The sequence below is a fragment of the Peromyscus californicus genome, unplaced genomic scaffold, assembly GCF_007827085.1.
Source record: "Peromyscus californicus insignis strain IS unplaced genomic scaffold, ASM782708v3 Scaffold_18__1_contigs__length_77618521, whole genome shotgun sequence".
NCBI classification, from domain to species: Eukaryota; Metazoa; Chordata; class Mammalia; order Rodentia; family Cricetidae; genus Peromyscus; species Peromyscus californicus.
Window position 1 is genome coordinate 8,058,283 of NW_026294480.1, and position 26,443 is coordinate 8,084,725.

Here is a 26,443-nt window from a genome sequence, read left to right on the forward strand (position 1 = left end):
AGACATTGTGTTGCTCAGTTTTCGACCATTTGACACAACCTAGACGTATATGGAGAGAAGGAACCTTAACTGAGAAAATGTCTTGATGAGATTGCCTTTTGGCAAATCTGTGTGGTATTTACTCAATTGGTGATTGATGTGGGAGGGCCTAGACCATTGTGGGTGGTGCTACCTCTGGATAGGTAATTATAGAATATATAAGAAAGCATGCTAAGCAAACTGTAAGGATCAAGCAAGTAAGCAGTACTCTACCATGACCTCTCCATCAGTTCCTAGCTCCTGGTTCTTGTCTTGAGTTCTTACACTGACTTCCCTGGATAATGGACTACAAGCTATGAGATAAATAAACTCTTTACTCTTCAAGTTACTTTTGGTCTTGGTGTTTTATCACAGCAAAAGAAACACTAATTAAGATAGACATTTCAATTGTTTCCAACTTCTGGCTATTATGAATAGAACAACAATGAATGTGAATGAGCAAGTGTCTCTGTGGTAGAGTCCTTCGGGTATATACCCAAGAGTGACATAGCTTGATCTTGTAGTAGATTAATTTTCAGCTTTGAGGAACCACCATGAACATGCTGAGAAAGAAATCAGGGGAAAATTCCATTCACAATAGCCTGAAAAAAATATAAGAATAAACTTAACTAAGAAGACAGAAGACACATGCAATTTTAAACTGAAGAGATTAGGAAATGTAAAGATGTCTATGATCATAAACCAGAAAAGTTAATATTGTGAAAATGACCATGTTATCTAAAGAAATTCATGGATATGGTCCGTTTCTCATCAAAATTTCAATGACATTTGTTACAATAACATTTTTAAAATCCTAGAATTCACATGAAATCAAAAGACTCTAAATATGCTGAGCAGTCCCAAGAAAAATAAACTAGAGTTATTAACATATTTGATTTACAATTATAGTAAAGATTTATTGTCACCAAAATAACATGACATTGGCACAAAAACATACACCAACTGACTAGAATGCAGGACACAGAAATAAAGCCTTGCCTTACTACCTTTTTTTTTTAACCAAAACACATTGTAAAAGAAGACACCTTCATCAACAAGTGGATGTCCACATACAGAAGAACAAGACTCTCTCTCACCCTATCTCTCACCACATACAAACAACAGCACTCAAAATGAACCAAAGACTTACACATGAGACCGGAAACAACTCCTGGGAGAAACACTTCAAGACCAAAGCGCAGGCGCGGATGTTAAAGGGACTCCAACAGCTCTAAAAACAATAGCAGGAATCAACAAACACGATTTTGTAAAACTAAAAGTTCATAGCAAAGAATGGGAGAAATATTTGCCAGCTATTCATCTGATGGGGGATTGATATCCAAAATATATAAGGAACTCAAAGAATTAAACATCACAGAAATACAATCAGTAAATGGATGAAGAGTTGAATAAATAGTTCTCAAAAATAGTAAAAATGCCCATTCAGTAGTACATGATGGCAATTTACATATACTTAGCCATTAGTTACATACAAACTGTACTTTGTAAGAACATCAACTTGAAATATATCAAATGCCTTAATCAAAGAACTAAAACTCTGACAATAGTAGAGAAAATCAATTAAAGATATATAGGCAGGGACTTTCTAAAAAGAAGATCCCAGGAGCCTAAGAAATTAACTAAGGACTAGCAGATGGCATCCCATGAAACTTGAAGTTTTAACACAGAAAAGAACAACCAAGTAAAGGGACAGCAATATGATGGAAGAAAATCTATGCTAGCTGTGTATCTGACTAAGATCCAGATCAGAACACATGAAGAACTGAAAAATGAAACACCCCAAGCCCCCTCAAAAAAAAACTAATCAAGAAATGGGCTATTCAGTCAGTAAATGGGCTAATGAGAAGAAAGTTCTCAAGATATAAAAAACAAATGGCCTGTAAGCATACAGAAAACAGTCAACATCTTTAGTCACCAAGGAAATTCAAATTAAACTACGTTGAGAGTCCATCTCACCCTAGACAAAATGGCTATCGTAAAGAAAACAACAAATGTTGGTGAGGTGGGGAAATGTGAACTCTTATACACTGCTGGGAGAAACATAAATTAGTCAGACCACTATAAAATCAGTAGGGAGGCTCTTCAAAAACTACCTTATGACCCATCTACCCCATTCTTAGTCTATATCCAAACAATTTTAAATCAACATACCCCCAAAATATGTGAACATACACAGTCACTGCAGCACTATTTACAATAGCCAAGATATGAAATAACAGATAGATGGTTAAGAAAGTGTGGTTTACAAACACAATGGAATTTTTTTCAGTCACATGGAAGTGTGAAAGTGTATCATTTGCTGGAAAATGTATACAATTAGAGATTATGTTATGCCAAATAAGCCATATTCAGAAGGGCAGATACCATATTTTCTCTAATTTGTAGATAATATGTTTTTATAAATCACATATGCCATACACATACAATGATATGGCATGAGAAATTTTGGAGAAAGGAGGAGGTTAGTGGGGGAGAGGACAAGGTAGAAGAAAAAAGGGGGAGGGTATGGGGGAGATAAACATGCTGAGAATATATGATATACTTTAAAGAAATAGTTTTCATGAAATCCAATAATACAAACAGTGAATGTGAACCAATTTAAAAAAAAAATACAACTCAAAATGTATAGGATGCAATAAGAGTGTTGCTCAAAAGCAAGTTTACAGCCGTGAACTCATCTGTGAGAAGAGAGAGAGATCTAAAATCAATCATCTAAGCATCTGTCTTGGGAAACTAGAAGAAAAAAGCCAAGAAAATCCAAAACAATCAGAGGAAAAGCAAGGGCAAGACTCAGGGAAAAAGTCATTGATACTGAAACAGGAGACCAAGAAACACACTGGAAAAAATATTAGCAAAGTCGATAAGCTTCTAGTAAGGCTGAGAAGTAAGACAAGATACAAATGGCTAATACTACAGCATAAAGGCGAGGCACCTAGAGCACTCACAAACTTAGAAAGAATAATAAACCCATACAGTAAACTCTTTGATAACCCCAAATAGGATTACACAGATGGAATGATCTTACTTGAAAGATACAATCTGTCAAAATGCATAAGAAATACACAAGCTAAACAGATACATACATATATAAAGAATGGAATTAATAATTAATAACCTTCAAAACAGTAATCACTAGGTCAGGATAGGTTCATGGGTAAATTCTACCAGACATTAAAACATAAGTTTTCTACAATTGTTTTCAGAATATAGTCACACATCAAATACTTCCTAACTCATATTATAAGGCCAACATTATCCTAATACTAAAACAAGACTAAGATATGAGAGAGAGAGAGAGAGAGAGAGAGAGAGAGAGAGAGAGAGAGAGAGAAGGGAAAAATAAAATTATCTTTGCAGATGCCAAGACAGTATGTGTAAAACATTTTCAGGAGAATCTGCAATAAGTAAACTCATAAATGATTAAAGCAATGTTTAAGGACACAAGATTATGGCACAGCTGTATCTGAATGGAATGGCAGAAGTCATAAAGCCAGCACAGCTGCTTGACAAAGATCTAGCAAAGCTGAGCCACATGATGGCTGCCATGCCACCTTTGGTTTTTATCTCCACCTGTTATGTACTTGGGGCATTTTTAATATTTGCACAACTTGAGGATATTGGGTTGATAGAAAATTCCTTATGAATCATTTACACCTTCTCCCAGGAATGCTGCTTCTAAGCTTACCCAGGAAAGTCCTGAACATACTATTCACCCCCACACTTTGAGGGAGATATCCTTATCTACTTGAAGGTCTTCCTTATGCCTTGGAGGTTGTGACACATAAAGAAGCCAGAGGTCTCTTTATGAGGCTATGAGACATTCTTGAAACATCTGTCCCTATACTTACACTGGAACAAGATATTCAAAACAAAGTAAATTCAAAAAAGTCAACAAAATTCAGTGGGCTAGAGGAATTGTCCACAGTTCAGATTACAAGCCTCTTCCCACTGTACACTCAGACAATTATGTGGCATACAACTCTGCCCTACATAGTGACAAACTGATAAGTAAAGTATGGAGTGGAAAGATGATAAAAGTATGAGACATTAGGACCTCCCTCTTTTAGAAGTTAGCTCATGTAGAGCCACTACAATGTCATATGGCCAAGGAACAACAGAATTCCAGGATTAGACATATAGACAAATTCTATAAGGATATAAATGTGAACATTGATTGTAATTACTGCAGCTTTAGCCTGAGAATTTTTCCTGGGCACTCTGACCACTAAGAGTTAGTAATACATTGCTTGAGACATGGCAAAATGGCCAGGGTAGTTGAAGGTTTTGTTTTGGTCTAGTGTCCTTGAAGCAACCAAAACAACCAGCCTGAGCACAAGCTGTCATATGCCTCTAGATTCTCAAAAACTGGTTATTGGGTTTATGAATAAGAATGATAACTCTGTTTATTAATGATGTCAAAACTTGAGGGAAAATGATTGGAAATGATAACTCTGTTCTGTCGTAGTTTATTAATGATGACTAAAAGATGAGGAAAAGGAAGCGAAACACATGTCCAAAAACAAAAATGATATGATCTATGTTTTGGAACATCATGAATGTATCCCTGCTAACTAAATTCTGTATAAATAAAGAAACACTCTGGCTGCTAGTCAGTCAGGCTGCAAGATTCTCCTGACCACCATGGCCTGGCTCACTTCCTTCTCCCGCCAACTCCTTACACCCTCTGCAGGACCCATCCACCGCCGGGGAATCGCTCCCAACAAGATTAACTTTCAGGCATTAATCACATCCCAATACACCAGCAATAAATAAGTAAAGGTAATTTTTAAAAAAAAACACAATATTATTGGGTAAAAAAAAAAAACTTACAAATTTGCATAAGAGCTATATAAGGAAAACTGCAAAAACTTTGCACAGGAAGATAGTCCATATCCATGAACAAGAAGGCACAGTAGACTACTCCTTCCCAACTTGAGGCAGAGACTCACTGCAGTGTCAATAAAGATGCCAGCACATTAACAATCTGACTCTCAAGTTTATATTGAGAAGCAAGTGGCTGAGATTGTCCAATATCATCTGTGTGGCAAAGAACAAGGTCAGAGGATAAGCTCTGCTCACCTTCAAGATCGACTATAGAGCTACAATAATCAAAACAGTGGTGTTAGTGAGACAAGGGGAGAGAGAGCAGTAAAACAGAATAGCAAGCCTAAAACTAAACTCCTACACTTATACAACAGTGGTATGATGGAGAAAAGATAGTCTTTCGATTATTTTGTCTTATTTTTAAAATATCCTTTGAGAATTCCATAGTGCATAAAATGAAATATGACTGTATCTACTCCCCATTTGCATACTCTGATTCATTTCATGTGCCTTCAATCTACCCCCTGTACTGAGTGGTTTTTTTTACACAAACCTAGACATATCTAAAAAGAGAGAGTTTTAATTGAGAAACTGCCTTCATAATATTGAGCTGTAGGCAAGTCTGTAGGGCACACCCTTGACCAATTATTGATATGGAAAAGGCTTGCCCATTATTGGTAGTACCATCCCTGGGCTGGTGGTCCTGGGTGGTATAAGAAAACAGCCTGAGCAAGCCATGAGGAGCAAGCTAGTAAGCATCAATCCTCCATGGCCTCTGCATCAATCCTTGCCTCCAGGTTCCTGCCCTGACTTCACTGAATGATGAACAATCTGTAAGACAGAATAAACCCTTTTCTCCCCAAGTTGTTTTTGGTCTTGGTGCTTCAACACAGCAACAGAAACCCTAACTAATACAACTTTCCCTCTCAACTTCAAGTTTACTGTTTGTTTGTTTGTTTGTTTGTTTCTTTTGATAACCCCCTAATTCTAGTGCTGCCCATATGATGGAAATGGGGCCATCCACTGATGGGTGGGAAACCTTTCAGTGACCACCCCCTCAAAAAAAAAAGAATGACTCTTCTCCCCAGCAACTATCCACAGATAATGGTCAGTAAGGAGTGAGGCCTGGAGAGCACCTCCCCATCGACGCCAGGATTTTAGCTAGCTTGTTCTTATATGGGTCTTATGAAGTAACCACAGTTACTTGGACTCCATGATAGCCAAGTCATGTCCACAAGATATCATTTCAGAGCACTCCTCCTCCTTCTGCTCTCATATTCTTTTTGGCTCCTCTTCTGAAATGTTCTCTGACCATTGGTGGAAACTTAATGCAGATGTTACATTTAGGGATGAGCATGCAGGCTCTGAGTCTCAGAACTTTACCCAGTTACGCATCTCTCTACTGACCACTGCCCACTGGCAGGAAGAGGGATGTTTCTATGGCCAAGATTAAGAGTGGTCCAGATTTACGCTTATAAACACACGTATTTAGAAGGCAGCTTGACTGCATGATCATTGAACAAAGTAACAATAGCAGACTCTACCCTAGAGCCCATGCTCTCCCCAGCCATGGCCTATTAAGCAGAATCACAGTAGCAGACATGAACTCCCTCCTGTAGACTAGGCCTCGAGTCCAGTCAAAAAGTCATCAGTTGCCTCTTTCCAGCCATGCCAGCACTGCACCAGTGGGCACATCTTGTTTGGCAGATTGGTATTGCAATATATCGGATCCAGCACTGGGAAAGACCACTGGTCTCTCTTCCCCCCAGCAGCCTAAATAGTACCTTCCAAAAACAGCCATTTTAACGGCGACAGTAGAACAAATGGCCTTGAACACATACCACAAATCAAGATATGACTCTTACTGTTGACTCGATTTGTCCAAAATGAATCATCGAACTAATAATATACATGAAATACCTAAAAGATAACAGAAAAATCTAACATATCTTAGGCACATGGTAGTAATGTTTTAAATACAATGCTACAGTCACAATCCATGGGAGACAGAATTATTAAAATTTAAAACACCTTCTTTGCAAACAATACTGCCAAGTATTTCTGGGATACTTGGCAGCAGTATTGAATGAGTAGACAAGTCACAGTTCAAAAGAAAGCAGCTGCAAGATATATATATATATATATATATATACCTGAAAAAAGACTGTTCTCCAAAGTGTAAAAACTCCAGGACAGGCCAGGCGGTGGTGGCGCACGCCTTTAATCCCAGCACTCGGGAGGCAGAGCCAGGAGGATCTCTATGAGTTCGAGGCCAGCCTGGACTACCAAGTGAGTTCCAGGAAAGGCGCAAAGCTACACAGAGAAACCCTGTCTCGAAAAATAAAAAAAATAAAAAAAATAAAAAAATAAAAAAAAAAAACTCCAGGACAGAATGACCAGCTAAATTTAAAACTGGGTAAGAGATCGGAACAAACAGATCATCAAAGAAAAGACAGAGGTCACAAATAAGTGTACAAAGATGCACCATGCTGTGTTACTAAAGAATTACAGAATCAAATAAGACACAGCTACATCACTATCTTAATAGCCAGAACAAGGAATACTGAATTTGCTGATGAGTGTGTGGAGTAACAGGATCCTTAATCACTGGAGGTAGGATACAAAATACCAAGCCCTGGAAGTGGCTTGGCAGCTTCATATAAAACGAAGCATATCACATGCTATGTTATCCACCAATTTCACTCCTTGGTATTTATCTAAAGGAGTTTTAAAATGTTTCCACACAGATATCGATAGCAGCTTTATCTATAACTGCCCAATTTTGGAGTCAATCAAGATACCTTCACTAAGTCAATGGATAAGTAAGCTGTTACATACAGACAATGAAATACAATTTAGCACTAAAGACAGCAAGCTATAAAGCCATAAAATAAATGGAAGAACCTTACATGTTTACTGTGAAATGAAAGAAAACAATCTGAAATGGCTTCACATTGCACAGTGACATTGACATTGCATTTAGAAAAGGAAACTCTGCCAGTGGAAAGAGGATTGAGAGGTAGAAATAGAAGATTTTCAGGGCAATGAAACTATTGGGTATGCTGCTAAAGCAGTGTGTACCCACCATTGTACGTTTCTCAATACTGGTGGAAAGTACAGCCCTAGGATGTGACTGTTGGATGGTGGATGGCAATGGGGTATCAATGTTGGTTCATGAGATTTAATAAATGGACTGCTCTGAAGTGAGATATTTCAGGCTTGTGTTCCTGTGTGCATTATAGAATGTATGGGAGCTCTTTTTACTTTCTGCTTAACATTGACTTGAAAAAAAAAAAAAACTCCTCTGAAAAATCATTGGCCCTAGGGGTGAACCTACTACTATTATTTTGCTAAACTGACTTAGTGTCAAACTTCTTTCTCAATAAACATCTCCATACCCATAGATTTATGCAACTCTTGACCCACATCAAAGAAACGTCTCTGTGCAGTGGATGGTGGATAATGCTAAGACTTGCAACTGATCAAAGTGCAGAGAATAAGTGTCTGCGGAGTACTCAGCCATAAATGGAATATCAATATCATACTCCCATCTCCAACAAGCTTGAGGAAGAAGATGTGGAGAGACTATAAAAGCCAAAGGACGTAGAGTATTCATGCAACAGTGTCTCCTGGACATGACAGGACCATTGTGTTCATAGCTGCTGTGGTCACCTGAACAGGAGCTATAAAAGATCAGGACAATCAGCATTCCTGCGTGGATAGAGAGGGGCACATAAGTCGTACCCCAACTGAGGAGCTATTGACGGTTGAGAACTACTCTGGGAGGGAGAATCAGTTTTCTTTAAGCTCACTGTGCTCCCGTGGATGCTCATACCCAGGCATATATATTGTTGTTGCTGTTGTTGTTTTTTAGGGAGAAATAACATGAAGTTGGGAGAGGGGGCAAGAATCTGGTAGGAATTGTGAGGAGTAAGAAAATGAATATGATCACAATATAATGTAAGCAAGTATGACATTCTCAAAGAATAAACACAAAATAAAAGTTGATATAATAATCTTTTAAAAACAGGGGTAACTGATGTTATAGGGTCACAGAGGTCAGACTCAGCAGTAAGTATCTAAGAAGTAATATAGGGCCAAGTACAAGACAAAAAAAAATTAAAAAGTGAATTCAGTGTGATGAAGAACCACAAATTTAGTAGTGTGTTAAAAAAACAACTTGTATTTGTTATCTCATAGCATCTGTGGATTTAAACTCCAGGCTCTGCATAGTACCTTCTCTGTGCCCAAGTCCTCTCATGGACTAAAATCAAGCTTATGGCCAGAGTTGAGGTCTCAACTGAAAGTTTTGCTGGGAAAGGATCCACTCATGGGCTTGCTGGAGCTGTTGATGACCTTCTGTTTTATCTGGGGTCTCTCTGTTGACTGTAAGGCTGCCCACAGTTTCTGGACTCATGAACCATTCTAACATGGCTGATCACTTAAGCACACAAACTGGGAAGCAAGAGAGAGAATAGAAGCAATATGGAAGATGTTGCCATCATAGAAATGATATCCAGCACCTTCGTTGTAGTTCATGGGTTACAAGCAAGTCATAAGTGCCATCCATACTCAAAGAGAGGTTGAATTGCACAAGGACACAAACACTCACAGTCCAAGAGAGACTGCAGTCACCAGAGAGACCATGGAAGATAGTGAGAGGACAGAGGACTGTCACAACTCTACACTGGGAACAAACGCGCTCCATTTCTGAAAGGATGTCCATGAGATCTCAAGTCTACGCAGGGAACAAGTGAACACCATTTTTAAGGATTTTCATGAGATCTTTCACTGAGTTTCTCAGTAAAGGGAAAAAGAAAAACTCAGCAGCACTCTTTCAGGTGACCATTGTGGTTTCTTAGAGTTCCCAAAGCTGCAACAAAAGTCAAAAATGGCGGACCACTTAAAACTGGATAACCAACTGGAAGCTCTTCCTTGAGAAATAGTTTCTCTTGCTCTCAGCATTCCTTCAAAAGAGGCCATGAATTTGAGAAAGAACAGAGACTGGGGTACATGGAAAGGGTTAGAGGGAGGGAATGGGCGAGGTTGGAAATGATGCAATTGTATTTTAATTGAAAAAGAACCAACAATGGCCTTATTATAAGTACAACTTTCCTGGGCTCTTTCAAAGTTAGCTAGAACATATGTATTATATCCTGGACATGGCAAACCATTTTGTAGACTTAGCTTCAGACCTTTCATCCATAACTTGATGCAATGCTGAGTAATTCCTGAACAGCCTATGCTTCAGAATTTTCTTTTGTAAAAATGCAATTTAAATACCTGCTTCATGGGAATTTTTCAAATGACATGAGCATGGGACCTAAAATTTACAACAAATGTTGACTTTCTCATTTCATTTTTTTCTTGCTTCTTTCCATTCTGACCTCATCCTCCTATAATTTTTTTGCTTCCTATAACTACCACAAAAAAGCAACACACACCATCAACAACAGAAGTTTACAATCTTACAGTTCCAGAGGATAGAAGTCCAAGTGCAAGGTGTTGGATGGGTTGGTTGCTCCTGATTCTCTAAGGGAGCTTTAGCTTATCGCCATGTTCACACAAGCACCCCAATGACTGTTTATGTTTATTTCACATTGGTTGTTTTTCTATGTCCAAACTTCCCTTCTTTATAAGAACATCAGACATTGGCTTAGAGCAAACCTTATGTTTCATCTAACTAGTTACATCTGTGATGGCTTTATTTCAAATGAGGTAATGTATTGAGGTACAGAGAGAAATTCAACAAATGAAATGTTTAATAATTGACAATCACGATACAATCCAATTCACAATAAATACATAAGGAATGAAAATGTTCTCCTTATTCGTTTATTCAGTTCTTTAAAAAATCTTACTCTTCTAAATGTAAACACAGCTATCATAAAATGACATCATAGCTGATTACAGCTGTCAGCTAACAGTCATTGCTGCTTCCATATCCAGCAGTGTAAAATGAGTTACATGTTTAAGCCTCAGAACAACTTTTATGTGACAGAGGAGGTGGATCAGTAGGTAAAGTATGCAAATACAAGCATGTGGACCAGAATTCAGGACTGTATAGTCCATGTAAATGCCCAGTAGGCGAGGCAGCCAGCCTGTAATTCCATCACTCAGGAGGAGGGGACAGGGTCTCCAAACAAGCTGACTAGTTAGACTACCTTAACTGGTGAGCTTTGGGCTCAAATGTGAGATCCTGCCTCAGTCTATAAAATAGACAGAAATAGAGGAAGACATCTCTTGCCAAGCTTTGGCCTCCACATGCATGCACACACACCTGCATACACATATGCACGTGCACACATGCATGCACTTACACACATGAATAAAAGCCTGTTGAGCATTTACTCTTGGCCTCCTCACTCTTCATATGGAGAAACTAAGAAGAGAGAGTTTACAAAGAGATTTCCATATGGAAGGTAGGCAAAGATGTTTCTTGGAAGCACTGGAAAGATGCTCCAGTGTCTATGATTTTTCCCTGAATCTTGTGACTTTTGCAGAGGATGTGAAGAGTATCTCTGAAAGAACATATTAGGACTCTTTCAATTGCACATGGGAGGAAACACTTTTAAAAGGCATATTCTTTCAAGCTATTGTGCCCCCTAGAAGAGGGGATTGGGGAAGATGGGTAGAAAAATGAGGGAGAGAATGCTACTGTCATCCCTACAGAATGAGAAATTGCTGGAGTTGCTGTGTAGTTGCCTAATTTTCTATGTAGTAGCAAAATTTTCCTGGATTCAGCTTTGGGTCAATAGACACGTCAGAGGCTTTCCAAAAGTGCTGCACTTGCAAATCTACCTCCTGCAGAAAGATCAGGAACACACAGGATAGAGGCGAGGCACATCTGGAGACTGGAGGAAGATCACAGATGAGTATAATCACCAGATGAACGGGAAGCATTGGGGCTCCCTGGAAATAAACCATAGGACACACCACCCATGCAGGAGAGGGGCCATGGCCTCTGAACACACTGCTTCTTCCTGGCTTTGGGTTTTAGAAATCTATGCTTTCATTTTGATGACTTTTTCCAGCTGAGACTGCATTGTGATTTCCATTCTCCAACGTAATTCTGTTTCCTTATCTCAACTGGAGAATCAAATAGCATATTAATATAATACATTGCATTAGATTTCACCTAGAGCATGCAATAAAAGCTTCTTTCCAACCTTTCCAGCTGGGGCTGAAATAAAGTTAATCTAATTCAATATGTCATTAGTAAAAGTTGTTCTATGGACCAATTGCTATTTGGGGACGGAGGATGGGGGAGAGTTTGAAGGATAATTTAAAGGTCAGTTTGATTGAAAGCAAATTCAAGTTTAGCAACCAGTTTCACTGCATTGGCTATACCTCTCCATGATGTATGCAAGGCAGGAAACCCAACCTTTACATTTTCTATGTATAATTGATGAGTGGCTTCTAGTGGGATTGGAAAAAGGAGATAAGAGTCATGATTACAGAAGACCAGCTCACTTGAGCAGCGTCAAACCTTCTAGAAGGCCATTTTTTTGATCCCAGGTGTTGACAGGCCCACTTGTGCATTCTGGAGTTTTGCGGTTTTCTAAGGCGTGAGATAAAGCTCGATCAGAATGGAGGCAGAAGAGAGTAGCGATAGGATGATGCCATTAAAGCCGATAGCACAAAATGCACAGCACCACTCGTAACATTATGAGGCTGCGAAGGAGGAAGTGGGGATGACCTTCCCATGCTCCTCTCTTGACTTTCCAGACCAGGAGCTTCCCACAGAGTCCACCCTGGTGTGGCAGCCACAGTGAGGAATTCTGATAATAAAAGTAGCCTTGCCCAACACTGGGCATCTAGAATTTCCTCCTGTCCCTCAGCAGGTGAAGCCTGGGCTTAGGGGCTGTGGTCTCCCAGTCCCCTGCCCCTGATTCTTAAGAACAATGGCCTCAGGAGGACTGAGATGGACTATGTATGTCCCATCCCTGCAAAGATGCCCCTTTCTGGATCCAACCCTCCAGGAAGATACCACACTCAGCCTTCACCTCCTTCCATTGACAAGTGCAGCACTTGAGATGAGCAAGTTACCTAGTAGCTTTCCACATCCAAGAGACCTCTGGGCCCGAGGGACCTCACAGTACCCTTCAGTCTGAAAGGTTCTCTTGCTCCTGAAAGATAGAGTCTTGGATAAATAGTTTATCTACCTACTCCTCAAAGGAAAGCAATATGGCCATAGAGATGAAAACATACAAAAAAGGGAGAGTCATCCCTATTAAATATTCAAGGAGGCGACCGAAGCGGTCGGAATGCCAATTTGAATGTAACTGGTCTTGCCTTCAGCCAGGAAAACTTCGGTAAGAAATTCATGGAGCCTGACACCAGTCCTATGAGGTCCTTTTGGCCAGAGTTGTTCCCCCTAACTCTGCCAACTTCCAGAGGCTCTGTCACAAAAAAAAAAAAAAAAAAAAAAAAAAAAAAAAAAAAAAAAAAAAAAAAAAAAAAAAAAAAAAAAAAAAACTATCCATTGAATGTCTCTAGAGCATAACAAAGTTGCTACCTGGAAATTTGCCAGCCTAAGTCCCCCTGGCAGAGGGTGCAAGTGTCCTGATGAGAGATGGGGAATAGCTCTAAATTCCTGAAACCTTCTAGCAAACAACAACACAACTCTGGTTAGAAGAAATGCCATCCTGCTTCAATATCTTTATTAATAAAATGCTGTCATATTAAGATTTTCATCTGGCTAGGATGAAATTTCAAGGCTTTTTGTTATAAAATAGCACAAGCTGACTTACTAGCTGCTATTGTAAGCAGCAGTTGGGGAAAACTGGAGGAAAAAAATCAAAGTAATGACTCTAATCTCCCGAACACTGATGTCTTAGCATTTCACCAAAGATTTACTCACAGGGGCTAGAGATAGAGCTCAACTGGTATAGCCTGTGTGGCAAATGCGAGGACCTCCATTCAACCCTGGTACAGCTGGGGACAGGGGTTTACTCACAGGATGAGAGAAGAAAATGATGAGGAGAGGCAGCATGGGACAAATGCCTCAGGATCCACATAACAGTAAATACCCACTGAGGCCAAAGCATCACATGCTTCTTGCTCAGAGTAGGCATGGACACAGAAGAGAGAGAAACATGAACTTCAGAGATTGATTTGGCCTTGATTAAGATGAAAAAAAAACAAAACAAAACACCAATGTCCATTTGCTGCTTTTGATGGTATACTAGAAACACACATGAAATATCACCATGAGGAGAACTGGCCAGAAAGTACACAGGAACTCTTGTATATATATTTTTAATTTTGCATATAAATATATATCTATATAAATTTATTATGAGTCTACAGTCATTCCAAAATGAAAAGTTGAAAATAACATAATTAAGGAACAGAACTCTACTTACAGGACCTTATAAGGCCAGGCTCCTGGAAACCAGGAAGGAGGTGCCACCCTTTTGCATCAACAGAGGCAGTTGTGGTGGTGACAGACAGCAGTAGCTAGCAGGCAGGGAAAAGTCACCTTCTTCTTCTTCTGGGCACAGTGAAGAAGAGGGAGTGTTAAGGTGAAAGGAAATGTCTTGTATTCAAGCCTGTGAAAGGCCTGTCTCCTGCTATATTTGCCAAAGGGAAGAAAGGTGTTTTCACAAATAATTTGTTCCTGAATCACATGTTTCAAACTTAGAAGTACAATGCACCAAAAAAAAGCATTGTTCATTAAATGCACAGATGTTGATTATAAAATGGTAATTTGCTTATTTAACTCATAAGTTATTCCCATCACTTTGCCTTAACTGTCTCATAATACAGTAGGAGTCATGTGGTTCTTCTATGGAGTCTCTACTGAGGAAGACACTCTCGACATTTGCTTTCTCCCCATTGGCTGGCTGCAAAGAAACGATTCCTCCAGCTGATATGAACCAGATGCTATTCAAAGTGTGCTGCTTTGTGAAGTACCTCCAGCTGTCAGTCAAGAGAGAAGAGATGATGGGGCTGAAGGTGAGACTCTCACAAGTACTGCAGACATTCTCGGGCTGCAAAGCAATGGCCTCCAGCAGACACTGCCGTGGTTTGGGGGCCTCAGCAATGAACCCAGAAATCCTGACTTTACCAACTCTCGGGAAAAGACAATAAAAAGCACAAATCCAGCAGATGAGACCATTTAGAGTAGGGTCAAAAACTACAAGGAAATAAAACAAGAGAAAATGACCTGGAATGATGTCCCACAGGGACAGGAATGGGAAGGTCTCTTTAGAGTTGGGACATTAAAAGCAACCAGGAATCAGCTTCCCACAAAGCAGACAGCAGTGACTCTAAAATACAAACCAGTTTGGTTCTGGTGAGAGATGGAACAGCAGCAGATGAACTCAGAGAAGGCAAGGGCTAGACTACCACAGCTGTCTATGTGGTGAGTCAGGCACATGGGAAGGGTGAAGTTCTGGGCACCACACAGGGAATATCACTACTGAGCCAGGGAAGAAGACCCCGCATCCAGTTCAGATTTGTTGAATTGTAGGTACCATGGGAAACAGTTCTGTCCCTGCATCTCAGGCTTTGGGGCCGAGATGCAGATTCCTCAGATTCCTCTAGTCCAGCTCTGCCTTCCCCTTCTCTCGTGAATGTGGGAAAACTACTTCCCTGTGAACGGATCTTCAATTCCCCGTATATTCCTATATAATTCCCACAGCAGCTGCAACAAATTGCCACGATGACAAAGGCTTAAAACAACACCAATTTGTTTTCCTATCATTCTGAGTGTCAGAAGTCAGAAAACAATGCACCCCACTGGGCTGAAATCAATCTGACAACAGAGCCAGCCTCCTTCCTCCCAGGGGCTCTAGGAAGGATCTGTTTCTTGCCCTTTTCAGCTTCCAAAAGCAGCCCACATTCCTTGGCCCACAGTTCCTCTCTCTCCTCAGAGCCAGCGATCACATCACATCCCACATCCGCTGGGTCTGTCATCACAAGACCTCCTCCGGCTCCAAATGTCCTTTGTCTCTCATAAAACAATGCCTGGGATTGTGTCATATTCCCCTTCACAATTCAGGGCGATATCTGCCCACAGTTGTTTTGTTTTGTTTTTAATGTTTTGCATGCATATATGCTTGTGTGTATGGTATACATGCATGTATGTGTATGTACCAGTGCACCTCTACAAGCCAGAGCTTGACAAGGTGTCTTCCTTGATCATGTTCCACCATCTATGTCAAGGCAGGGTCTCTCACTCGAGTGGAGAACTCACAGATTCAGCTAGTCTGGCTAGCCAACTTGCCTAGAGGAATCCCATCCCTGCTTCCCAAGTACTGGGATTTCAGGCACCATCATCTTGCCCAGCATTGACATGGGTGCTATAGATTGGAACTCCAGGGCTCATGCCTATCCACTGAGCCTTGGCCCATGCCACCCAAATTCTTAATCACAGCAGCAAAGTCCCTATTGCCCACGGAGGGTAAAATATCCCCAGCCTCTGAGGATGGGCGCATTGGCATCTTTGAGGGAGCCATTATTCAGCCCATGACAGAACCTCTCACTATGCTGAAGACAGGTCTGTTGTGGACATGAACTAGAGATAAGAAGAGAAGAAAAGCAAGAAGGAATGCTATATTTAAATCAAAAACTGAAAATAGTACGAAACCACCAAATTAAGAAAGTGGAAGGGCACACATTTATAATCCACAAACACGGTAGAGTAGAGGCCCAGGGTGTGCAGCTGTGAGGCAGGATACAGGATGCCACGTCCATGGTTTATTTATGCATGATTAGACGGCAGTTCCCTTGGGATAGAAGAGTAAGAGCTGAGCTCCAACGCAGTGCCACTATGCACTGCCTCCTAGGACACACGCAGCATGCACAGCAATCATGTCTGGGGCCAGACAGGGCTGGGAGTCAGGGCCTATGAAGAAAAGTCACATGGGGCCCGCCCAGGCTCCCTTCACCTGACAGAACCAGTGTGGTGGTTTGCACATTCTCCTGGACTCCTCAAAGGCCAAGCTTCTACCTGGGGAAACCATGAATTTCTCCTCCTGAACTCTGTGGGTGTTCAGAGCCAGGGAGACGGGGTCTCTGGGAAATAATGGACAGACAATAGTAATGCCAAGTTCCTGGGCCTGTATACATGCTAATTAGCCCCACCCATCTCACCCTCCCCACAAGCACCATTTCTGCTCCTCTGTACTCTCCTTCACTCTCCTACCCACAACCTCCCATCTTCCAACTCTCTCTGGCAACTGGAGTCTCCCTCCTACAAAGGTCATAGGCAACATTTCCAATCATAACACGTTTCAGTCAAAGAGAAAAAGCTGTAGGGAATCCCCAGGGAGTGTGAATGGGTGAGGGGAAAACAGACCCCACAACTTAGATTGATCTATCTTTTAAAAACAAAGTTGTCGAAAGAAAGTGATTCCCTTTGAGCCATCAAAATGTTAGTATTTGTGCACCTCTGAAAGGAGACAGATTTCTAATCTTTCTCCTTCATAACTGTAAAAGGTTTTTCATATTTGAAGGTTGCATTTGGAGACTGTGGCCCCACCCAAAGGGATGCAGGAATGTTTATTTGGTCCTATTGACAGTAACTGACTTGGAGACTTTAAGTGCCTAAAGCCATATGTGATGGCAGTGTTCTATCAATGAAAAACTGTCACATACATGTCATTGAGCCTTCCTCCCCTGGGAAGCATGTGGAATCACCTAGGAGACAAAGCTGAGGCTTTACTAGACTTAGAGTATGTGTTCTTGTGAATTGGTCTAGCCTGCTTTCTGAAAATGGTAACTTTGGCTTAAATATGTCTACAGTCAGTAGCCAGTTGGGGTCCACAGCTGGCCCTTGGCTACCTCGGATGGCCTGACCATTTGTCCAGTGAGGACGAATCAAAGGCTGGTGGGGTTCGGCAAGCTCTGGGCAGCTCTTAGCAGTAGTAGTTAGTGAGTGCTACATGCTGGGCATGGTGGGTATCAAGGCGACGATCGGAGGCTCATGCTTCCCAAGGGGCTCTTTTGCCTGTCATTCAGTGCTCTGTGTGACCTTGCTTACCTGGGCAGAGGAGGCACAGATTCCCACATTCCAAAATGTCAGCATGAGAACCGTGTGGATACCACATACTACTCAGGGTCCATGGAATGTCCCCTGATAAAACTGATAGTCAATCCCTGACCTCCAGACTCTAGGACATTTTACCTAGATGAAAACCCTGACGAAAACCACTGCTGAAGTAAGGCAGGGCACAGCCTTCGATGTCCTGGAAGCCTTGGTCTTCCAACAGTGTATTGGTACAGTCCTCTAAGACAAGCTTCAGAAAGTGCATTAGCATCCCAAAGAGAATGGGCAACGTCCGAAGAGGAGAGTGTATGTGCTCTAGAGACTAAACATGGGTTTGCAAGAGAATGCACATGAGCTTGCTCAGAAACACAGAGGTTCACAGAGATCTATGTGGACTCACACACAGAGAGGCACACAGGTTCAGAGACAGAGGGGGCACATGGGCTCAAATAGGAAGACATCCATAGGATTCACATGGAAAGACGTGCAATGTTTCAAACAGAGCTACATGTATGTGCTCCCATAGATGCATACAGGTGCCTGTGAAAAAACTTACACAGACTCAAATGGAGAGATGCATGTGAGTGCACATGAATATATTAGCATGGACTCACATAGGAAATTGTACAAGGCTTTTTCCCATTCACATGGAAAGACACACATGGATTCGCACAAGAAGATGGTCTTGGGCTCACATGGAAGAGTACACACTGCTGTTGAGACCAAACCCCCAAACTTCCCAGTTTACAGAGGAAAATAAGGCAGTAAAGTTTCTGTCTTCCAGGTCAGCAGTCACTTCAATACACAACGGAACCCGGAGACCCACACCTCTGTGACAGGGTACAGGATGCCTTGATCTTCTTTTATATGTTTAAAAAAAAAAAAAAAGAAACTATTTCAAAGTTTCATTCAGGGATACTACTAGCTTTTACACAAGCAGGACAAAGTACAAGGGACTCAAATGGGAAACTGAGGTCAGTTCTCCACAGTTGCTCGTCAGCTGGCAAAGAACCACCAGCTGTAACTTCGGAAGCACTGCTTACCCAAAAGCCACACCATGCCTCTCCAGGGCCTGGACCTCTCCCTGCTCACCCTCTGGCCTTGGTGAGATCCTGCTCTAGACCCTGTCCACAGCGTATGTATTCTCTTTTGAGCTTATCTAGAGGCCTTCTATTGGAAGGCCAAGACTTTCAGGGCATTGGAAGGCCCTCAAGCCCAGCTCAGAAGACTCCATTGGCCTTCTTCTCAGTGTCTGCACTGTGTGTCACAACTCGAACCCCGCCCACACCTTTGTGTCTTTTCTGAGTCCTCTCAGGTTAACGATCTGAAAGAAGGTAGAACCTGACTTTATTTGTTTACTGCTCTACTCTGAGTGCCTAAAACAGCATGGTATATAGTAGGTGCTTAATTCACAGTGTTTGGATAAACTATTGAGCTAACAAATGACAAGCCTACACCTGCACATTCTTCTGTTTTGCTTATAAATGGCTGTACTAGAGAACGTAGAACATCACACCCTGTTTTTCGTAGGTTCTCAGAAAACAATGACCTTGACTCATCATGGAGCAAATGGACAGATGAATGAACTGAACAAATGACTTCTGAGTGGTGATAAAAACGACGGTACACATTTCTCTGTGCCCTTGCCACAGGTGAGGCACTAATGTGGGCACTGGACTTTCAAGTCCATCTGCCCTGTCATGAGGCTGAAGACAGACCCTCTCCATAAACACCACCCCAGGAACAGCTGCAGAGGGCCAGCGGGTGGTGGCGAGGGAAAGTGTACAGGTGTCGTTTTTCATGCAGTTCCCAAGACTCCTTGCAAGGGCATATTTGTAAATGATTCAAAGGTGACAGAAAATGACACCACACTAGAGTTTTTCATTTTCCTGACAAACTGTCATAAAAAATAAATGCAATCAGTGGCAAAGCTCTCTGAAATCACTTCATGCATGGTTGGCTGTATCTGTGCCAGTAACCCAGGATACATAAATAATGGAGATAATTCCAAGGCCCCTGTTTTTATTATAGAGGACAGTAATTTCTGATGGTAGATCTCCATAGTCACTGGACTTTGGATTTTGTCCCTACAGTACCCACATAGGCAATAAACACCAGGAGCAGGAATCACTCCACTTCACCCGTGTGAGGTCTCACTAAGCATTTGAGAAGGACCCAAGAAGAGCACTTGTCTCAAGTCACCACTGAATAGAGAAGAAACTGGCTGTCTGAGCAAGTCCAAAGAGCCATGGACAAAATATATGTTGAACATGAAGCATACCGTCAAAATGACCATATAACCACGTGGAAACTGCTAGCTCTGAGCCGTCACAGAGCAGTGTGGTTATTTCCATGAGTTGTAAGCCATGTTGAAGGCTACATCGGAAAATACACATGCAAATTCTAATTATTATTGGAACTAGATATCTGGCCTAAGTCTTCTGCCTAACTTGGAGCGGCTTCATGAAGCGCCCAGTCTTTGAATCTGAGCCTGCTCTACCCTACGCGCCCTCTCTTCACCCAGTCCTCCATCCATCTCCCCCCCTCCTTCTCTTTCCCTGTGTGTGTGTGTGTGTGTGTGTGTGTGTGTGTGTGTGTGTGTGTGTGTGTCTTTCTCTGTCTTTCTGTGTCTGTTTCTCTCTGTGGTCTCTGTTCTTCTCTGTGTCTGTATCTCTGTCTCTCTCTCTCTGACACACACACACACACACACACACACACACACACACACACACACACTGTCTGCACTCTAAAAAGCCTCTCCTAATGACAGCCTCTTTAATAATGCAGGTGGAGGAGAGGACCAGAAAATTGTTATCTTGTTATTCTGCCAGAACCCAAGTGACAGGAGAAAATATTTTTCAGCACCCACATCCTTGAGATGCTCAGACTTGATTTGCAATTAGCCTGGTGCTGAATACAAGTGTGCAATGAAGCACTGTTGCAGCAAGACCAGTGGGGCCCCTGTGCAGAGCATAAATGACACACTTCTTTGCGGCAATTTGAATGCAGGACAAAAGGCACGTTGGAAATAGCTGTCCCGCTAACGAAACTGCATTCCTGAGTGGCGAGGCCTCCATTTAATGAGATGATGTGAAGCATGTGCTGGCCCAATCTAAAAGACCTGGAATGTACTCTCCTCTTCTTTAGAATACTACTGAGGATTTTTATTGCTTATTCACACAAGTTCCCAGCAAAGAGGGGTAGGCAGGGGGATGGGGTGAATTTACATGTGTAAGCAAATACCAACACCAAAACAGCAGCGTTCTCCAAGAAGAAATGCCACTCCATGCAGCATCTGGGACTTGAACTTAAATGTGTATTAAGAGGTTGCTTGGGGGTTAGGGTAGTTACATTTCTGCAATGATCACTTCCCTCCTAGCTGTATCAGACTGTGCATATGCAGTTACCTTGTAGTGTTCCACTGAGAATAATCTGGAAACTAGGAGGCCACAGAGACCTCCAGTTCACAGATACTAAGATATAAAAACAAACTTGGCGAATGTGAAAAAGAAAAATTAAATTGCCTTTAAGAGTGCTATGAGAGCACCTGGGGATTCTAAAGAAATCCATACAAACCCAGGCTTGTAGAATCTTAATTCACTTTCTCCCAATTCTTGAGCTCACACAGGGACACGCCTCAGTGATGAATCAATGTGCAGATTCCATGGGCGATGAAAGAAACCTTCAGGGAAGACAAGGGTTAACAGAGGGAGAGTCATGACTGCTCCAGTTTGAATTTGGAGAACTTGTAAATTGTTTGCACAGATGTGACATTATTTACATGATAATTTTATGCTCCTCAGTACACAGAGGAAATAAAACGTGTTAGATGCCATAACAGGATCGTTAATTCTATTAATGGATCAAGGGTTGTGTCTAGAAGATCCCTGTTCCTTCCTCATAGATCTGAAGATATCCTGGAGCTGCATTTCATCACCTTCAGAGAAAGGCCAGTGAGAAAAAAAGGGGTGTCCTGATTTTCCTAGAGGAAGGATGCTTGCTATGTGTCAGAAATGTCCAGGGCACCCAAGTTTGTTTATGCAGAATGGCACCTCAGCCGAAGTATCAGAAATGGTTTAGTGGTTTCCACTCCCTGAAAGAGCAGACTCAAGAGCTTTGTCCATAAAGCACACTTCAGAAAGCAAAGGAAAGAGAAGCATGTGTCCGTGGGAAGCACGAAGAAGCCTCCACCAGAACCTGCTGCTGTTTCGGCTTCCTCTCCGAGTCAGCTCCCTGCAAGAGGATGCTGGAAGCAGAACAGGATGGATTACAGCGTGGTGTGCTCCACTCCAGAATGGCAGGAGGCCTCCCCTCCCCTTTCCACTCACATTTCATCACTCACTTACGATTTCTGTAGAGTACTCTCCAAACTGGGAGAGATGGGGACGCTGTGGGAAAGGCTGGCATTCAAGAGACTAAAGACTCACACTTTATCCTGAAAAATACTCCATGCTGTCAGAGTATAAATAGAAGGATAGTTCCAACAGCAAGAAGCTCTCATACAAAAGTGCCGGGGCGAGGTAAAATTAAATGCCTATGAAAAATGCCTCTCTGTGCACCCACGCTGTCTGCTCAACCCTTCCGTGGCATTCCCATTCTTCTTTATTTCCTTTTAGAGCCTGTGGTGTGCTGTCTTTTGCTCAAGGCTCACTCCCTCACAGTCCTGAGTGGGTATGTGCCATCCTCACCCATGGAGCTACATGCAAGAAAGAAATTACTTATTGATTTTCCTTTCCGTAGGATGGTGTCTTTGGGTGGTTTCTCAAAACAGATCTGTAGTACATACAATGCCAGCAGGGAGGACCTGATGCCATGCTGGGCTGCCCTGGCCCCATCAGCCCTTCCTGGCAGATACCACTGTCAGGAATGTCTCTTTTGATGAGCAAAGCACATACACTTTAGAAGTTGGGGGAATGAACAAGAAGTAATATTTTCAAATCTGAGCAGGTGAAGTAGTGTGGTTTGAACTTCCCTTTACTCTTTCATTCTGGAAGGGGGTGGAGACGGGCAGATGGCTCAGTGGGTGAGGTTAATTCTTTACAAGTCTAAGGGTCTGTGTGTGAATCCCAGAATCCATGTAAAAAGCTGTTAATGACAGTGTGTGTCTGTAACATTAGAGCTGGGGACTGAGATCGCAGAAGGTAGAGACAGGTGGGACCCAGAGGACTGTTGGCCATTCTAGCCAAAATGAAGAGCTCTAGGTTCACTGTAGACCCTGTCATAGGAAAGAGGGTGAAGAGTGAGAGAGGAAGACACCTGATGTAAACCTCTGACCTCCACATGTGCACACATGGGCACATGCAATAGCGCGCGCACACACACACACACACACACACACACACACACACACACACACACATATACACCATGCACACATACAAACCTTGGTAGGGATGGTGTCTTCGTTTGTATGTTATAACAGGTTACATGAAACTGGATGAATTACAATGCATACAAATTTAGTTCTGGTGGTACTGGAAGATGGTGTATCCCACAGTGAGAAGCCAACTGGCAAGGGCCTGTCATCTTATGACAAAAGAGTTAGAGAGCAAATTCACTTTCTAACCAACCCCTTCCACAGTAAGGGACTCTACTGCTAACATAAATCCATTCACCAAGACAGACGGTGGTACTTAACTATCTTTTGATAGCCTGTCGTCATTGTGTCTGTCCACCGCATCTCTCTCTCCTGCTCAACCAGTTTGACCACAGTTAATGGTCTTCAGTTGTGGACCATTATGATGGGGAGTTAGGGTACTCAAGGCAGGAACCTGGATGTAAGAACTAAAAGAGTCATGGAAGAATACTGCTTACTGACTTGTTCCTCATGGCTTGCTCAGCCTGCTTTATTACATAACCCAGGACCTTGTCCAGGAGTGGCATTGCCCGCAGTGAGTGAGCTGGGCCCTTCCTTGTTAAGGAAGATGCCCTTGTCAAGAAGATGCCCCCACAGACATGCCAATCTAATGGAGACATTTTCCCAATCCAAGTTTCCTCTCCCTAGCAGACCCTCGCTTGTGTAACGTGGACAATCTAACCAGAACATCTGGGAAAGCAACATGTTAGCTAACTAGAAGCAAGGGATCCTGTACGATGTGTCAGGGCAGTGAGCATTTTTGGCTTTCTCGGACTGGTCTTAAATCAGAAGTGGAAAAAAATGAGTGAACCTGGTCATTCAGGGTGGATTGTCACAGCGGTTATTGTTTGAATTCACGAACTGTTACTAGAAATGGCGTTCTGGTTTCCCACAGGTCTGACTTGTAGCACGCCGGCCAGCTGCCCAGGCTGGCTGCTGCAGGGTGTGAACCGGCTGCATTCACACATGCTCTGCCTGTCACCGTTACGTCTGTCCACGGCATCTCTCTCTCCTGCTCAGCCAATTTGACCACAGTTTCTACGGTTGGAAGATGACGAACACAGTATATCCCCCCAGCACCACTACAAACTAAAACACCAACTTTAGCATCCAGCAATTTGGGGCATCACAATTTGGAGAGCCACTCACCAGCCTAAGGGTGGGGTTGCTTTCCCCAGTTGCTGCAGATACCCAACCATGAAAAGTATAGTGTAGACGGATTGTTCCTCCCCCTCCCCAGAGTAATTCTGTATCTAGAGACTACAGATCTGGTCTAAGAACCCTGCAAGTCTCCATGTTCTCCATGTATGTGAAGTCCCACATCACCTTCCTAGCCCCTCCTTTCCAGGATACCACAGCAAAAGCCAGAGTCTGACAAGGTCCCTCTGACATACCAGCAGCCACTCAGGACCATCACTACTACACATTTGAAAGCCATAAAGTGGTCTCTGGTGCCCAACTTTGCTCCAGTAACTCCTGTGAGCTGTGTTCACTGATGAAATGGGCTGCACAGCTGGGCCACTGTCCTGAAGCATGACTGTCCTCCGATTCCTATCTAAAGTCCTTCCAGAGAAACAGATCCAGAGAGCTCATACTCTCCCCCAAATTACAACCAGCTGAGAACCAGGTATCCAAGCACATGAGATACCTTCAAACAATCAAAGTCCCCAAAGAACTCAGGTGGGTCTTCTGATACGCAGAAGCCAGGTCAGAGTACACGACCTTCCCATTCATCACAGACTGGGAGGTCTCAGGAAGAAACCCATGGATGGTCCTATGGTTCTACTGAACTTCCACACACTCTACCGGAGAGCACAATGATCCAGGCAGACTTACACCGGTGGGGATTAAAGCTGTATATCTGGGAGATACACAGAATCCAACAAAAGCTTTCAAGCAACCACTGAAGAGTTAGCTTGGGCATTCTCATTGTGCCCTGTACCTCTGCTGTGGGTCCTATGGGGACCCTGTCATCCCTTCAGCTGAATCCCACCATTCCTCTTATGTGACAAACCTTGTTATTCCTGTGTACCCCTGAGTCTGTTGTCAGGATTCGGCAACAGTAGAAGGGAAGGAGGGGCAGCCAGCAGTACCAACTTAACCAAATGACTGTGATGAAAAACCAGTTCAGACCTCCTTGGAAAAACCATACCTTGCCTTGCTCAAAACACCCTGGTCAGTGCAAGGAACAGAATAAACTTAAAAGACAAACGTTTCTGAAGGCAATCTTCCTGACGACGCTGTGATCCACATGAATCTTGCGGGAGGAGTGGAGAGGGCTCTGATTAAGTCAGGTTCTGTTCAGGGGGAAAAGCAGTAAGAGAGACAACAAAGGGCCGCCAGCCACACCCTCTTCTAGAAGCAATCAGGTTCAGGCAGAAAAGACACAGCTAGGGAGGTCTCTAAAGACATTTACGCACATCCTGAAAATGTTCTGCAGAAGTCTTTCAGGTTTCCTTTGGGTTCAACAGCATGGAGAAATTCAACCTGCTGATTCGGGTGAGCGGGATTGCTTTGAGCAACCACGCGAAATCCAACACTGACTCCCCGGAGGGCCCCTGTGCAGGCCCCTGTGCATGGCCGTAGGTCTGACGTGTGTTCTCAGCAGGCTTCTGTGATAAGGTACTGTGAGCAAGCACTTTCGTCCCAATGTCTAGAAAGACAACGGCCAAAAGGAAGTCCCCAACTTACATCTCAGATTTTTTAATTTACTTTTTATTGAAAATAGATTCGTGGGCCAGGTGGTGGTGGCGCATGCCTTTAATCCCAGCACTCGGGAGACAGAGCCAGGCAGATCTCTGTGAGTTTTAGACCAGCCTGGACTACAGAGTGAGATCCAGGACAGGCACCAAAGCTACACAAAGAAATTCTGTCTCAAAAAACCAAAAAAAGAAAAGAGAGAAAGAAAAGAAAATAGATTCTTCTTTCACAGAATACATCCTGACCAGTTTTCCCCCTCCTCTCCTCCCAGGTCCTCCTCACCTCTCCTCTCTCCCAGATCCACTCCCCCTCTTCAGAAAAGAGCAGGCCTCCAAGAGATTATAGCCAAACAGGACAAAACAAGATACAATAAGCCCAGAGAGCTAGAGCAGAAAGCACGCACAAAAGAAAAAATAAAATGATTCCTAATGATATTCTCTGTATACTCACAGATGATCTGTGAGTATACAGAGAATATGGGAGCAGATGGGAGCAGGTGCCGAGACCCACAGCTAGACACACAGCCA